Here is a 14,076-nt window from a genome sequence, read left to right as displayed (position 1 = left end):
GGATCGCTGGTGCATCGCTAAATGTAAAAGGGCCTTAAGTTAATCTCTTGACCACAGTGTAGAGCAGTTACAAAAAATGTGTTTTTCTCTGTAAGACCTGTCCTGCATTAAACAGATATCTTGTCACTTTAACAAATACAGTAAAAACTAATTCCACTGTGGTGGTGATACAGAGAAGTGGAACACATTTTACTTGCTTATATAGCGCCATTTATTGCACGACACTTTGCTGAAATCATCATCACTGTCCCCAATGGGGCTCACAACCTACAGTGGGGGAAATAAGTATTTATTCCCTTGCTGATTTTGTAAGTTTGCCCACTGACAAAGACATGAACAGTCTATAATTTAAATGGTAGGTTAATTTTAACATTGAGAGATAGAATATCAAAAATAAAATCCAGAAAATCACATTGTATAAATAATATAAATTTATTTGCATTTTACATTGAGAAATAAGTACAGCCGCAGTGTCCAATCCGCAGCGGCCAGATGTTACAGCATAGTGGAGGGGATTTTATGAAATCCCATCTCCACTATGCATTCAAGGACGCAGGTGGCAGACCTGAGTAACCGGACATGCGGCGTGTCTTTATAGACCGCAGCATGTCTATTTATCTTGCAGAGATGCTCAGTCTCCGCAAGATAAATATCAGAGTCTATGTATAGGATGCAGTGATTCCGCATGGTTCAATGAACACATGCGGTATCACCGCGCGTACAAAAACCAACAGCGCTTTGGGCGAAGCTGCATACAAAGCGCTGCAAATACTGAACGTGGAGACACGCTCCTAATCAACTTGTTTTTAGAAATTTAGCATTTATAAATTAACACACAAGAAAATGAAATGATTGTTCATAATGACGTCTTTAGAAAATTCACCGGGACCTACTGCAAGCAAGCCTCCGTGCAGACATTTGTGTTGTGAATAAATATGCTGCTGTGCCCTTGAAGAAGAATAGCGACTGGGGAATGTGCACTTTTTTATTAAAGGCAATTAAGTTGAGCTTGTTTTTTATTGGAGTAGTTCCTCTTTTATTTTGGGCATCTGTGGTTGAACAATAGCTTGCGGTCCAGAGCTGGAGAATCTACAATCGCTGAAAGAGAACACAGGCAAGTCCGGGCAGGCAGAGCTGAACTCGCTCGTATTGTGACCAGGGTGCAGCAGGCTCCATCTAACTCTTTCACAACCGGTCACCACTGTCACAATGACCGCAAAGGAATCCTCTGAAACTCAGACTCCCATTACTACCCACTTGTAGCTCATATAAAGGGGCTGTTGCCCGTTGTAATAAAATCAATCTTAGCCTGTTCTAATTTTCTGTGTTGAGTTAGTATTCCCATGACTATCCCTGCTCATGGCCTCCTTATACCTCCGTGTGGATGATCATCTCTCGCTACCGCTTTTCATACATCATTGAATACACATTTCTACAGATCTTTTTTCTTCTCAATTTTTTTTTTATCTTTCCACCTTTTTTCTTCTCTCTCTCTCTCTCTCTTTTTCTAACCCCATTCAGCCTCTGACCCGTCCTTCCCCATCTAGTCTCAGTACACAGAGTTCTCTCTGAATAGCTTCTCATTTCTTGTAGACTGCAGTCTCAGAACACAGTTAACAAGGGAAGGAGAAGTTCTCATTGTCTGGGACTCTCACCCCCCCCCCCCCTCCGAAATACCTCCTCTGGTTCTGGAAGGCTTATGCAATGGAGTCTTTCCCCCTCTTTTGCGGTCAGGATGCACTACAATCACACGCACAAATACTTTTTGAATCTAATCCAACATTGTAATAATAAAAGGATATCACATTAAGCAGTTCTTCTTGACCTCCCTGGTAAGAATGGAAATAAGCCATAGATTACAGGCCACTTTAAATGCTGTAGTACCTGCTGAAAATATTCCATGTCCATACATTAAGCCTGTTGTGGCCTCTGACATTTATTTGTATCTTGGAAAGTTGTTAATCATTTACGCACAGGTCTTTTATCTGCCTCCTACAAGGAAAACTTTCGGTCTTGCATGGAATTAATGGTTTCTGCAATGTCTGGTTTAATATTTCAATAGTTTTTTAATAGAACAAGTTAAAAAAAATCTGCATCCAATGAACATATATTTATTATCAGATCAATGGAAAACATTGGCACATTGGGATATGCTAAGACATTGAAATGTTTGGTTTTAATGCAGTGAATACAGTTATGTCCATATATATTTGGACAGAGACATTTTTCTAATTTTGGTTCTAGACATTACCACAATGAATGTTAAACAAAACAATTCAGATGCAGTTGAAGTTCAGACTTTCAGCTTTCATTTGAGGGTATCCACATTAAAATTGAATGAAGGGTTTAGGAGTTTCAGCTCCTTAACATGTGCCACCCTGTTTTTAAAGGGACCAAAAGTAATTGGACAGATTAAATGTAAATAAATTGTTCATTTCTAGTACTTGGTTGAAAACCCTTTGTTGGCAATGACTGCCTGAAGTCTTGAACTCATGGACATCACCAGACGCTGTGTTTCCTCCTTTTTGATGCTCTGCCAGGCCTTCACTGCGGTGGTTTTCAGTTGCTGTTTGTTTGTGGGTCCTTTCTGTCTGAAGTTTAGTCTTTAACAAGTGAAATGCATGCTCAATTGGGTTGAGATCAGGTGACTGACTTGGCCATTCAAGAATATTCCACTTCTTTGCTTTAATAAACTCCTGGGTTGCTTTGGCTTTATGTTTTGGGTCATTGGTCGTCATTTCATATTACAGATGGACAATCAGTTTGGCTGCATTTGGCTGGATCTGAGCACACAGTATGGCTCTGAATACCTCAGAATTCATTCGGCTGCTTCTGTCCTGTGTCACATCATCAATAAACACTAGTGACCCAGTGCCACTGGCAGCCATTCATGCCCAAGCCGTCACACTGCCTCCACCGTGTTTTACAGATGATGTGGTATGCTTTGGATCATGAGCTGTACCACGCCTTTGCCATACTTTTCTCTTTCTATCGTTCTGGTAGAGGTTGATCTTGGTTTCATCTGTCCAAAGAATGTTCTTCCAGAACTGTGCTGGCTTTTTTAGATGTTTTTTTAGCAAAGTCCAGTCTAGCCTTTTTATTCTTGATGCTTATGAGTGGCTTGCACCGTGCAGTGAACTCTCTGTATTTACTTTCATGCAGTCTTCTCTTTATGGTAGATTTGGATATTGATACGCCTACCTCCTGAAGAGTGTTGTTCACTTGGTTGGCTGTTGTGAAGGGGTTTCTCTTCACCATGGAGATTATTCTGCGATCATCCACCACTGTTGTCTTCCGTGGGCGCCCAGGTCTTTTTGCATTGATGAGTTCACCAGTGCTTTCTTTCTTTCTCATGATGTACCAAACTGTAGATTTTGCTACTTTTAATGTTGCAGCAATTTCTCGGATGGGTTTTTTCTGTTTTTGCAGCTTAAGGATGGCTTGTTTCACCTGCATGGAAAGCTCCTTTGACCGCTTGTTTCCTTCACAGCAAAACCTTCCAAATGCAAGCACCACACCTCAAATCAACTCCAGGCCTTTTATCTGACATAACGAAGGGATTGCCCACACCTTTCCATGAAATAGCCTTGTAGTCAATTGTCCAATTACTTTTGGTCCCTTTAAAAACAGGGTGGCACATGTTAAGGAGCTGAAACTCCTAAACCCTTCATCCAATTTTAATGTGTATACCCTCAAATGAAAGCTGAAAGTCTGAACTTCAACTGCATCTGAATTGTTTTGTTTAAAATTCATTGTGGTAATGTCTAGAACCAAAATTAGAAAAATGTTGTCTCTGTCCAAATATATGTGGCCCTAACTGTATATGGCAAAAAAATATATGTGAGCCTAAAGGAAAGCTGTCATGTCAAAAAAAGCTATTAACCTGAATATATGGGGTTAATCTTCAGGTTAATGGTGTTCTGACACCGTGCGGCCGCTGCCCCGAAAGCCCAGCTACAAGGAGGAAATTAACTTTATTCCTCAGGGCAGCTTCGGGCTCTCAGTCATAGACATGTGGCCAACGTGGCTTCGGTCATCATTCAGTACATAGTGAGTGGCGACTGTGTCCACTCCCAGGCACTGACTGACTGCCGGTTAACCTGTGCATCAGTACAGAGCTGGCTGTCAGTGCCAGGGGGCATGGTTACAGTAGCCACTCACTGTGTGCTAAGCAGTGTGTAAGGCTGTGCTGGCCATACCTCTATGGCTGAAAGTCCAAGGGTGCCATGAGGAATAAGGTTATTTTCCTCCCAACAGCCAGTGTGAAGGCTGCTCAGCCTTAGAAATCTAATAACGTGCAGATTTCCCCATATCTGCAGATCAATAGAATTTTGGGATATGACAGGATCCCATAAAACATTTTTTTAAACCTCCTGTGCAACCTAAACACTATTTAGGTATAGGGAGTGCAACGGTAGCTGTGGTACCTGGGTATTGGTGTCTCTGAGAGCCCTATCACATAAGAAGACCATAGTATAATAAATGGTACATTGTAGTTGATGGGACCTCACCACAGATTTTTTTTGGACCTACTACATGTCTTTGGAAGCCGATATAAAGCTTGTGCTTTTAAAGAGGTTGTCCACTCCTTTTTCATTGATTGGATAAGTCATCAATGCCTGATCATAGACAATGAGAATGAACGGTCAGCGGAGCGCTAGGAACACAAGCTTACTATCCTCCATTGGAGGTGCACGGCTGGAGCTGCAGTGGATCACTTCCCCCCTCTTACTTCATTGCCGCTCTCCTGGCGCTCCCCAGTGAACGCAACCCTTATTGACTTCTATCAATGCCTGATCTGCCTAGATACGATACCTGGCACCCCTGCTGATGAGCTGTTATCGGAGGTGGTGGCCGGAATTACCCACTTGCGGTCTCCGGTTTGCTGGGTACCTATATGTCTAGTGTAAATACTTGTTGGCAGCGGATTATTCAGGATACTCTCCAAGCGTGTGACAACAGAGCTTCTTTATTCAGGAACAATCGGGAACAATATATGATAAGCTTAATAGATCCGGAATAAATCATTGTTTGTTATATATAGAGATGTCTGCTCCTAGTTCACACCTGTACACACCAGTTTTCTGATTTGGAAGTGCCAGTCAGTTTTTTGTTATTTGCATATTAGCTGTCTGACCTAGCACTCCGCCCTCCAGCCTGTATTGGTTTTAATTACATTAATACCCATTAATTCAGGCTTTAGCCTAAGGGGCCCGTCACACATAGCGACTCACCAGAGATCCCGACAACGATATGAACTTGTCAGGATCGCTGGTGTGTCGCTACATGATCGCTGGTGAGCTGCCAAACAGGCAGCTTCACCAGCGATCAGCACCAGCGACGCCGAGCGGGTGCGTCGCTGTGTACGTTAGTTACCAGCACGCTGATGCAGGTAGCTGGTAACCAAAGTACACATCGGGTTTCTAAGCGGCGCGCAGCACTTAGAAACCCGATGTGTACCTTGGTTACCAGCTCACTACATCGGCGCGCTGGTAACTAAGGTACACATCGGGTTTCTAAGCACCGCGCGCCGCTTACATACCCGACGTTTACCTTGGTTACCAGCTAACTGATCGCTGGTCGTTGCTGTCCTGCCTGCCACACGCAGCGATGCGTGCTGGCCAGTGGGAGACCAACGACCCAAAAAAGTCCTGCCCTTTCATGAACGATCAGCGATACTCGGCAGGGGGGCCGGTCGCTGATAGCTGTCACACACAGCGATCTCGATGGTGAGATCGCTGTTGCATCACAAAACTTGTGACTCAGCAGCGATCTCGCTAGCGAGAACGCTGTGTGTGACGGGGGCTTAAGAGATAAGTAGGTTCCCAGCAAACTGGAGACCGCCTTGTCAATGGCTGCTAGGCATGCATGAATTTGCCAAATTATGTGCTAAGCATCTCCATTTTTTCTTAATATCTAGAGCAGTACTTCTATTCCAATTTCATATATTTCATATTTACACGCTTTAGCACTACAGAGTGCAACTTTATTTGTTTGTCATATAGGGAGATGGCTACTCCTAGTACACACCAGTTTTCTGTTTTGTTATGAGTACTGATCATGACTTCTGAGGTCTTGTGATACAACTTCAATTTCCATACAGACATGTAAGATGTTGTTGAGTTAGGTTTAAGAGAGCCATGGTGAGTCATGAGTTCATGAGTTGCTTCGATAAACGGACCATGTTATACGGACATCTGAATATGGCCGAATTTAAAATTCTCTGTATTGAAACCATTGTTCATGGGGGCATCTTACTCAGTGATGGAAAGCTATCTCTAAATGAAAGCTAAATGATGTCAATGATTTCATCACTCTGCCTATTGGAATTCTATACAGAGGCACTTCTGTTCTTTCTATGAATCCATTTTTTGAGGATTGATCTGATTAATAATACTCTGTCCATTGTGACATGTTGGGTCTACATAAGTAACGAACAGGAAGCAGAAAATATATACACAGGAAGACATTTTTGACATGCCTTAAGGTTAGTTTACAACAATGGAAAAATGTAACTGATGTAGGTAGAATTTAATTATGCCGATACTGTAACATAACACCTTTTTATGATTAGTATGTTCCCTCTTTTCTTTTAAAACATAAGTCTGTTTTAGTAAACTACTACAAAATAGTTCTTCCGCACTGTCCTTCAATTTTAAAAGTCCAGGCGGTCCATATATAGCTCTGCAATTACATTTTGGAATGTCATTGCAAAGTAAGCATCTGCACAAGATTTGTTCAGCTGCAGATGTGGGAGGCCGACTGTCAGATACATCTGGACTCGATATAGAGAAGGCAGAGATGGTTTATTACCATCTCTACCATCCTGATTGCTTTTTACACAGCACTGAAGGATTTATGTACATAAAGATTAGGAAGCCCTGATAGTGCTTTCTTTCTTTTCTTCTCCCACCATAGTGATCATGTGATTACCAGGTTACTGAGTGGGAACAGGACAGTTACAGGGAGGGACCATATCAGCTCTAAACAGCACACAGAGTCTAAATTTGCTGTGTAACTGGGGCTGATATACCAGTCCCAGTTACAGGGGATATCGGCAATACAGAAATGTATTTAATTATTTAAATGCCCTTAAAGGTCTTTATGTGGGGTGCAATTTGTGAAATAATTTAAAATTAAATAATAAACATACAAGAAAAAATAAAGGAATAAAATTAAAAAAGAAAGCCACTGCAAGTTCTAAACACTGTTTCTAGTCCCACCCTTGTAAAAAAAAAAAAACATACGTCTAATATATAGATATAAAATTAGAGCTCTTAAAACCGCATCTACAGTTGTGCTCAAAACTTTACATACCACGGCAGAATTTTTGATTTCTTGACCTTTTTTTCGGAGAATATGAATGATAACACCAAAACTTTTTCTCCACTCATGGTTAGTGATTGGGTGAAGCCATTTATTGTCAATCTACTTTGTTTTCTCTTTTTAAATCATAATGACAACTGAAAACATCCAAATGACCCTGATCAAAAGTTTACATATCCTGGAGATTTTAGCCTGATAACATGCACAGAAGTTGACACAAATGGGTTTGAATGGCTATTAATGGTAACATCATCACCAGTGACCTGTTTGCTTGTAATCAGTGTGTGTGCGCATAAAAGCTGAGTGAGTTTCTGGGATCCAGACAGACTCTTGCATCTTTCATCCAGCCACTGACGTTTCTGGATTGTGAGTCATGGGGAAAGCAAAAGAATTGTCAACAGATCTACAGGAAAAAGTAGTTGAACTCTATAAAACAGGAAAGGGATATAAAAAGATACCCAAGGAATTGATAATGCTAGTCAGCATCATTCAAACTATGATCAACAAATGGAAAATCAAAACAAAACCATGGTCAGGAAGACCAGCAAAAATTTCATCCACAAATGCCAGGAAAAAACCCACAAATAACATCAGCTGAAATCCTGGACTCTCTGACAACTAGCGGTGTGGCTGTTTCAAGATGCACAATAAGGAGGCACTTGAAGAAAAATTGGCTGCATGGTTCAGTCGCCAGAAGAAAGCCATTACTGCGCAAATGCCACAAAGTATCTAGCCTACAATACGCAAAACAGCACAGAGACAAGCCTCAAAGCTTCTGGAACAAGGTAATTTGGAGTGGTGAGGCAAAAATTGAACTTTTTGGCCACAACCATAAACATTACACTTTTGGAGAGGTCAACAAGGCCTATGATGATAGGAACAGCATTCCTACTGTAAAGCACAGAGGTGCATCACTGATGGTTTGGTGATGTGTGGGCTACAAAGGGACAAGAAAACTTGGTCAAAATTGAAGGAAAATGAATGCAGCATGTTATCAGCAAATACTGGAGGCAAATTTGCAATCACCAGCCTGGAAGCTACGTGTGGCACATATGTGGCGCCCCTGAGGCTTCAGTCGCCACAGAGGTACTGCACCTTCTCCTAAGGTGTAGTGCCCCACCATCCAGGTAGGCTGGGAACTCCTGAACACGCTCCACACCTGCATTCCACACACAGGATAGTTCAGTGGGGCCACCTTACAGCTTCAGGCTGGGGGTTAGCAGAGCACCCCTCGTGGAACCCTGCTTCGTAACACGAGATGTGCTGGAGGCGGGTGGAGTAAGATGATACAAAAGAGTGGGAAGAGTGAGAGTTAGAGGTCAGTCTGACAGAAGGTTAGTTGGTTAGAGGAGAGAGACGAGAGAAGATGGGTGTCTGAGGGACGTGCTGCAGCAGGTCCCAGTGATCTGGGCTGCTGGCACGAGAAAGACCAGAGAAAGAGACTGATAAGATTGATAACCTAACCTTCCATAAGAGAGAGAGAACAGATCGGAACGAAGGAGAATAGAAGGACGGTGGGAAGCTGGTTGAAGAAAGATAGAGAACCCTTCCAGTCCAGAGAGCTCAAAGGCCGGGGCCCGGTCCCCGAGGTTGATTGGATCTTTATGTTCGGCAACAGACACCGGAGGAGTAGTGAGCCGCTAACGCCTTGCTCCCATCATAGACTTGGGACACAACAGCAACTGAATAAAGAGCCGGGACACAGAGTGGAGTCCCCGAAGCAGGCTTCAGCTGTCTGTCATACAAGTAAAGACTAGGAACACCTAGAGAGAGGCATTCCATGGTAACTAAGTACTGGAGTGCTTCGCACCTAAAGGCGCATTTGAGGAGTCGTTCAGTAAGGTACATGTTGGCGGAGTGTGGAAGGGAGAATCCTATCCTGCCTGGAGGTTGGCTGGAGCCCTGACCTGGAGAACACAGTACGGAGGCAGGCAGTTGTGTGAACTGCAAACAGTGAGTAAAGCTTTGGAACCGCATACTCTGGTGTCCTCCAGTTATTCCCGCACCACTACACCTGGGTACCAGCATCCATACCATTCTGCGCCTCTCCTCATCTATTGCACCTACACTGCCCTGGGACTACAGCTCCACCTGTGGGGAGCTACACCATCTTTGCTGCACCACACCATCAGTCCCAGCGGATCTGCATGCAGCGTTGGCGCAACATCTTACTTGCCAAACACCACGGGTGGCGTCACGAACTATTCATATAAACTTTAACACCATTAACATCACTGACATTGATATTGGGCGCCCAGGGTCCCGGTACCGACATACATACTTGTAGGTTCCAACATAACAACAATCCAAAACACATGGCCAAGTCAACTTGTCGTTGGCTACTGCAGAACAAAGTGAAGGTTCTGGAGTGGCCATCTCAGTCTCCTGACCTCAATATCATTGAGCCACTATGGGGAAATCTCAATCGTGCAGTTCATGCTAGACAACCCGGGAATTTACAGGTACTGGAGTCTTTTTTGCCAAGAAGAGTGGGCAGCTTTACCATCTGAGAAAATAAAGAACCTCATCCACAACTACCAAGAAAAACTTCAAGCTGCATTGATGTTAGAGGGGGCAATACATGGTAATAAGAAAGGGGGGTATGTAAACTTTTGATCAGGGTCATTTGGATGTTTTCAGTTGTCATTATGATTTAAAAGAAGAAAACACAGTAGTTTGACAATAAATGGCTTAACCCAACCACTAACCATGAGTGGAGAAAAGTTTTGGTGTTATCATTCATATTCTCTGTAAAAAGGCCAAGAAAGCAAAAATTCTGCCTGGTATGTAAACTTTTGAGCACAACTGTATTAAAAAAAGCCTGAAAATGTGCCTGTTTATGAATGGGGAAAATAGTCTGGTCTTCAATTGGATAATCTTAAAAATCAAAACGTAGCTTTCCTGAGATGATTTTTTGTTCCACTACCATGAGTCTTAAGTACTGAGCAGCACTATTGCTAGAATTCTGTCTCTGGGTCACAGATTTTGAATAGCGTTGATCTGAAACCTGTGACTATTCGGCAGCTGCAAAACTATTCCACTTACCCTAAAACCTACATACAGCATAATATGAAATTTGTCAGCCGGATTCACCCCACACACTATTTACAGTTGTGGCCAAAAGTATTGACACCCCTGCAATTCTGTCAGATAATACTCAGTTTCTTTCTGAAAATGATTGCAAACACAAATTCTTTGGTATTATTATCTTCATTTAATTTGTCTTAAATGAAAAAACACAAAAAGAATTGTCCTAAAGCCAAATTGGATATAATACCACACCAAACATAAAAAAGAGGGTGGACAAAAGTATTGGCACTGTTCGAAAAATCATGTGATGCTTCTCTAATTTGTGTAATTAACAGCACCTGTAACTTACATGTGGCACCTAACAGGTGTTGGCAATAACTAAATCACACTTGCAGCCAGTTGACATGGATTAAAGTTGACTCAACCTCTGTCCTGTGTCCTTGTGTGTACCACATTGAGCATGGAGAAAAGAAAGAAGACCAAAGAACTGTCTGAGGACTTGAGAAACCAAATTGTGAGGAAGCATGAGCAATCTCAAGGCTACAAGTCCATCTCCAAAGACCTGAATGTTCATGTGTCTACCGTGCGCAGTGTCATCAAGAAGTTTAAAGCCCATGGCACTGCGGCTAACCTCCCTAGATGTGGACGGAAAAGAAAAATTGACAAGAGATTTCAACGTAAGATTGTGCGGATGTTGGATAAAGAACCTCGACTAACATCCAAACAAGTTCAAGCTGCCCTGCAGTCCGAGGGTACAACAGTGTCAACCCGTACTATCCGTCAGCATCTGAATGAAAAGGGACTGTATGGTAGGAGACCCAGGAAGACCCCACTTCTTACCCCGAGACATAAAAAAGCCAGGCTGGAGTTTGCCAAAACTTACCTGAAAAAGATTAAACGTTTTGGAAGAATGTTCTCTGGTCAGATGAGACAAAAGTAGAGCTTTTTGGGCAAAGGCATCAACATAGAGTTTACAGGAGAAAAAAAGAGGCATACAAAGAAAAGAACACGGTCCCTACAGTCAAGCATGGCAGAGGTTCCCTGATGTTTTGGGGTTGCTTTGCTGCCTCTGGCACTGGACTGCTTGACCGTGTGCATGGCATTATGAAGTCTGAAGACTACCAACAAATTTTGCAGCATAATGTAGGGCTCAGCGTGAGAAAGCTGGGTCTCCCTCAGAGGTCATGGGTCTTCCAGCAGGACAATGACCCAAAACACACTTCAAAAAGCACTAGAAAATGGTTTGAGAGAAAGCACTGGAGACTTCTAAGGCGGCCAGCAATGAGTCCAGACCTGAATCCTATAGAACACCTGTGGAGAGATCTAAAAATGGCAGTTTGAAGAAGGCACCCTTCAAGTATCAGGGACCTGGAGCAGTTTGCCAAAGAAGAATGGTCTAAAATTCCAGCAGAGCATTGTAAGAAACTCATTGATGGTTACCGGAAGCGGTTGGTCGCAGTTATTTTGGCTAAAGGTTGTGCAACCAAGTATTAGGCTGAGGGTGCCAATACTTTTGTCTGGCCCATTTTTGGAGTTTTGTGTGAAATGATCAATGTTTTGCTTTTTGCTTCATTCTCTTTTGTGTTTTTTCATTTAAGACAAATTAAATGAAGATAATAATAGCAAAGAATTTGTGTTTGCAATCATTTTCAGGAAGAAACTGAGTATTATCTGACAGAATTGCAGGGGTGTCAATACTTTTGGCCACAACTGTATATGTGCATCTTGCTCTTTCAAAGACAAGTTCAGCAATACCTTTATGTGGCCCATCTCCATGCTGAGAAGTCAGGATTTGGATTGGTATGCAAATTAATCTGGAGGACAACAGCAGATCTGAAGCCTCTGTCACTCCAGCTCTATTCACCACGCAGCGCCACCTCATCTGTTATGACTGACAGCCTCTGTGTGTATGACTTCAGGCAAAAGAGGTGGCACTGGGCGAACAAAAGAACTGGAGTGACTGAGGCTTCAGATCTACAAATTGTTCTTCAGCCTCATTTGCATATTAATTAAAATGCTGGTTTCTCAGTAATGGATGAAAGTATTGGCCATATATAGCTATTGCTGGGCTTGTTGGGGAGGGTCAATTCCTATTGACTCCGTTCAAATAACTGTGGTCTGAAGAAGTGTATAGCCCACCACTATTTAATCTCAACATCTTCCACATTTAGACTTTATGCTGTAAGTATCTGATATATGAAATTTACTTTATTGCACCACTCCAGTGGTTTTTTTTATTTTACTGCTGGAGTGGTTTCACTAATCTAAGTTTGCTGCTGCTAGTGTTATACTCACTAGCTGTCGTCTTCATCTGATATTGATGCCTCTCTGGTCGGTCTTCTTCTGTTTGTGACCTTCCGGAAGTCAATACTCAATGGAAGTCTATGAGAGCGAGAACACGGCCAGAACGAGGCTCTGATGATCACAAGCTCTCAATTTACCTCCAGCTTCCCATCACAAGCTCTCTAAGGGGCCCGTTACATATAGCGATATCGCTAGCAATATCGCTGTAACATCACCAATTTTGTGACGTAGCAGCGATATTGCTAGCGATATCGCTACATATGATACTTACCTCAGACCGGCTCCCCCGCTGATTATCACTGGTCGCGCGAGAGCGTCCTGGACCATTTCTCGTCGGGCGCTTCCTGCTGGGCTTCCTGTGGCGCCGACGCGTGGATGCGGGCGGGAGGACGTCAGGATCGCTGCGTCTGACAGGTAAGTAGCGACCCCCGAACCCTGCTATGTCGCTGGTGAGATCTGCCTGTGTGGCAGCTCACTATCGACCACTTAGCGATGCACCAGCGATCCATATCGTCCAGATCGCTGGTGCATCGCTAAGTGTAACTGTACCCTAAGTCACCTCTGAGTTGCTGTCACAATATGACGGCACGGCACAGGACTGGAGCAGTGCTGAGAACCGCTAAAGACAGCGGCTGGTAATAAAAAAAGTTAGAGTGGCGCCCACTGTGATTAATGCTCACCTTTTGCACAAAGTCTTAAGTGTCAGAATCTATTGATGTTATAATATAAATTCTAAACTTATGTACTTTTGGTCTCTAGGAGGGAGCAATTACTGACGAATCACTTTCTTATCCATGCCCTACACATGCTTGCAGGCTATAAGATAGGGAATATTTAAGGAACCAGGCTTTTTTTGTGTTGAATTTCTTGGAAATAGGTAAACCTGAGAATATATTGATATTACGGTGGCTCAGTGGTTAGCACTGCAGCTTTGCAGCACTGTGGTCCTGGGTTCAAGTCTCTCCAAGGACAACATCTGCAAGGAGTTTGTATGTTCTCCCCGTAATTGCTTGGGTTTCCTCCAGGTTCTCCATTTTCCTCCTACACTTCAAACACTTACTAATAGGGAATTTAGATTGTGAGTCCTATCGGGGACAGTGCCAATAATGTCTGTAAAGTGCAGTGGAATTAATGGTGCTATATAAATGTGGGGACAGTGCCAATAATGTCTGTAAAGAGCTGTGGAATTAATGGCACTATATAAGTAGGTAAAATAATAATAGAAGATTATGTCTTTTAAAGTGCATTCAGCCACCACCTTCTCCAATGATGTCTTTCCATATTTCTAAGAACATAGATGCAGACATCTGTAATGGCTATAAATGTAACAAATGCTACTGATAGATGGAAACCTGATTTATTTTTTCTAACATTTATTCGTCATGTTTCATATTTTTCATCTTTGTTGCATAAACT

The 14,076-nt window shown here is 42.7% G+C and overlaps 1 long non-coding RNA gene across 1 annotated transcript in view; it reads left to right on the top strand.

Annotated features, from left to right (window-relative positions):
* Positions 1–14,076, top strand: part of LOC141099853 (uncharacterized) — a 104,781-nt gene that overhangs the window by 88,940 nt on the left and 1,765 nt on the right. The gene's annotated exons all lie outside the window — the stretch shown is intronic.

This window comes from Dendrobates tinctorius, unplaced genomic scaffold (genome assembly GCF_039654945.1).
Source record: "Dendrobates tinctorius isolate UK_male_01 unplaced genomic scaffold, ASM3965494v1 ptg000103l, whole genome shotgun sequence".
NCBI classification, from domain to species: domain Eukaryota; kingdom Metazoa; phylum Chordata; class Amphibia; order Anura; family Dendrobatidae; genus Dendrobates; species Dendrobates tinctorius.
Note: the sequence above shows the minus strand (reverse complement) of the source record. Positions and strands in the feature narration are given on the sequence as shown.